This window comes from Lathyrus oleraceus, chromosome 7 (assembly GCF_024323335.1).
Source record: "Lathyrus oleraceus cultivar Zhongwan6 chromosome 7, CAAS_Psat_ZW6_1.0, whole genome shotgun sequence".
Taxonomy (NCBI): Eukaryota; Viridiplantae; Streptophyta; class Magnoliopsida; order Fabales; family Fabaceae; genus Lathyrus; species Lathyrus oleraceus.
In genome coordinates, this window is record NC_066585.1 from 88,580,735 (window position 1) to 88,584,490 (window position 3,756).

A 3,756-nucleotide genomic window follows, 5' to 3' on the forward strand; every position below is an offset into this window, starting at 1 on the left:
AATGAACTCCCTGGCAATTCATTCTTCCGGATTTAAGGTAATTAGATAGGGGCAGCTGTCATACCCTAATTTTTTCCTATCTAATTTGCATATGCATTTTTGTTTTTTCTCACTTGTTTTCAAAATGTTTTCATTTGAACAAGACATGACCATTGCACTTGGTCATGTCTTTTTCTTTTCATCAGTGGAGATTCATTTGCATGAGTTTCATTAAGGTCAGGCTGTAAGTTATAGATCAGTGTCCTCATTATGTTGATAAAGGTTCATCTGCATCATTAACACTCATTCACATCTTATTGGTTTACAATTAGCGATTATTTGTAGAATTAGAGTTTTAATTTTTTTTTTTATAGATCTTTGCATTGGGCATTCTTATAACTACATTACTACCCTTTTAAGCTTAAGAAAAGTTAAAGTTAAAATAGGGTTAACTTTTGACCTTGACCTTTATGGATAATTGTGGGTTTTTTTCCTTTGACTTTGTTTCAAATGTGTCTTAGCTCTTGCTTCACTCTTTAGTCGATTAATGGTTCACTCATTTGGCTTGACTCATAGTTGAATAAAGGAAAGAATAAGAATATGAAAATAAGATACATTTTAAATACAACATTTTCATTACATACAGTTTCAGTTAAGCACAAAAATTGATGATACATTTCTTTATAAAATAACAAAGCTAGAAAACAATAGAAGTCGTGTGAGCCCGTGTACACGTTCTTTATTTTTCATAATCAGTGCTCAACATCATCCTTCATGTAGCGCTTAATATTGATGTCTTTCCATGTCATCCTCGTAAGCAATCAATGTACCCTACATCCAAATTACGCATCAGAACCCGAAATTCAGTATGAGTATACATAGAATACATAGTAAGTGAAAATTTAGAATGAATATACATAGAATACATAGTACTACACACATTCATGATGCATCAAAACAAAAACATAAATGACTATCCTAACAAATGAACATCCACCAGCAACAAGAAATTCGTGCATCGCGCATCACAAGACTGATTTGGTAGGGATCACCAAAATAAGTTCCTAAAAATTATCCATCAGCCCAATACAAACATGACTTAAACTACAGTAAAGAGGTCATTTTCAACAAAATATGAGGGACCATACAAAGGTCAGAAACATACAAACAAGACAAAAGGGCATCTTTAACAGGGATTGTTGGCGTTTCACTCCCACTCACACCAATCCCTTGAATTCAGGGATTTGGGGGAAACCTCCCTAACCAAAATATTCCCTCATAGGACAACTCACATTTTCACACAAGCCAACACATAAATAATAATTATCTCACACGTATTCTACCCTCTGAAAATTAAACAAATTCCATATAAATAGGACGACCGTGTTATTAAGAAATTGAGAGTTTTTTGGACCCTAAAGTTACCCTGCGAAAATACTACCAAAACGTTACTAAAACTCACTTATACCCACACTACAAAGTTTTTTTTTGAACTCTTTCAGAGCTCTGATTAAGTGAAACTAAGACTCCAAGTAAATAGATTAAGAAGGAATACCAAGAACAAGAAGAGAGGAAGTAGAGCTACACAACCAGGAGGAAAATATTTAAAGAAATTGGAAGAGGAAACTACGTAACTTCGAAGCATTGCCGGAATCACTTCAGACTCGCTCCGATTAGGTAGTTTTGAGCTCTTCTCGCCTTTTTAAAATTGATTATAGTGTAGAAATCCTTTTGCCGATCCTTATTCCTTTAGTAATTGCTCACTTTGCCTTTGATTCTGGGTTTAATATCATTTTGTTTGAGTTAGGGTTTTTGTTTTAGGGTTCCCGGTCTGGAGTTTTGGTTAGGACTTGGTTATTTTTGGGTCAAATTCATAATCATGGGCCAAAATAAGGAGGGGTTATTGTTGGAGTTTTGGGTTTTGTGTGTTTTGGTTCACTGGAGAAGAAGGTGGTGATGACGTCGTTGGCCGGCAACCACCGTTTTCTCCGGTAGGTTAGGATCGGAGAAGAGGATTTAAATTGCTGAGCAATTTCGGTTTTGGAGTTAAGAGAGAGAAGTGTTTTGGAAAATGGTTAGTTTGGTTTTGCTTTTTGGGTTTTATTTGGCTTTGTTGGTCCGTTACGGTGGTGACAAGTGTCTCCACCAATGAGACACTTGTCACCGGTTTTGTGCCACCTCCCTGTGGTATCTTGCCTGAAGGACCACCATGTTGTCATGGTGTAGCGCGTCGTGGCCCTTAAATTTGGTTGACCAGGCCAGATCTAATGGTCTGACAGTCAGGATCAGTGCCCTAAGTCTTTTGTGTTATTTAATTTGTATGTTGAAATTTATTTTTTATAAGGATATGCAAATGGTTATTATTCTAAGTATTATAATCGCATTAAACCATTAAAAATTACATGATTCTCGATACAATATCGAGCCCCCATTTCCATACCTTTGTAAGTCGATTGCTTTTAGCTTCGCCATCAACCTCACATAGCTTACTCTTGGGCTTTCTTACAATGAGACCTATTTGATTTTTAATAGATTAGATGATTGATTCACTAAGTATAATCCAATTTACCCGCAAATACAAATCCAAGCCTCGATCCAACATCGAGTATTTTTATTCAAATTAAATTAAAATACCTAATTGCAATTAAATACCATTTCTTTTAGAAATGAAATGGGAGATGATTTTGAGCCTTTAACTCCTCTCATCAATTGTTTGAATTATGAGTTCCCTTACTCGGTTAGTCAAACAATTTTCATTTCTCTAAAATCCTTTTAAACCCGATTATATCAAATCATTTTCATAATAAACTAAACGAAAAGGGAGATGGTCTAGAGCCTTTGATTCCTCTCCTCAAATGCTTGGATATGAGTTGCCTTATTCTGTCATTCGAACATTTTTCGTTTATCCAAACATATCAACCATACCCAAACCTATTTTCACAATAAATTATATGAAAAAGAAAGTGGTCTAGAGCCTTCTATTCCTTTTCCTGAATACTTGGATACGACTTACCGTGCTCGATTATCCGAGTATTCGTCATCCATTTGAAATACCTTAACTATTATCAAACCCTTTTATAATAAAGGATGAAAAGGGAGATGGTCTAGAGCCTTCGATTCCTCTCCTCGAATATTTAGATACAAGTTGACTTACTCGACTATCCGAGTAATCGTCATCCAAACAAAACATTCAACGTATTGATTTAACTTGTCACCCCCGTGTGATCAAAACTCTTTTCAGAAAGAACATTGTTCAATCGCTTCTAACGTGCATAACAAACTAGTGTTTAAGCCTCCTCCAAGTGTAGACAAGCAATTGTTTAGCCTTTAAAACGTGATCTAAACAGTTGTTCGCTAAAAGACACAAACAAATTGTAGTTCCCGAACTACGAATGCTCTGATTTCCTTATTGCACCATAAGGATATGTAGGCATGGGATTGCGAGATCTTGGCGAGCACACTAATAAAAAATCTCCATTCCCCCCCCCCCCCCCTTATGAGGTTTCTATTTATTTCTCTTTTCAATCTTTTTATCTCTCGAAGAAAACAAATAACATTAGCTAACATTCAATTCACAAATTAGACTATAAGGTTCTCGTTGAGTACAACGGATGTAAGGGGTGTTAATACCTTCCCCTTGCGTAATCGACTCTCGAGCCCGAATATGGTTGTGATGACTATTATTCTATTTTTAAACATTTTATCGATATTTTCCTATTCCTTCATTGGAATAAATAAAGTTCAGTGGCATCTTTGTTCGAACTATTTTTCCGCGAC

General features: G+C 35.6%; 1 long non-coding RNA gene across 1 annotated transcript; it reads right to left on the reverse strand.

Moving 5' to 3' along the window:
• Positions 1–578: 578 nt before the first annotated feature.
• LOC127106785 (uncharacterized) lies at positions 579–2,170 on the reverse strand. Its single transcript, XR_007795492.1, has 2 exons — positions 1,615–2,170; positions 579–810 (listed from the first exon to the last, which is right to left on the reverse strand). It is a non-coding gene; the product is annotated as an uncharacterized LOC127106785 (long non-coding RNA).
• Positions 2,171–3,756: the final 1,586 nt, after the last annotated feature.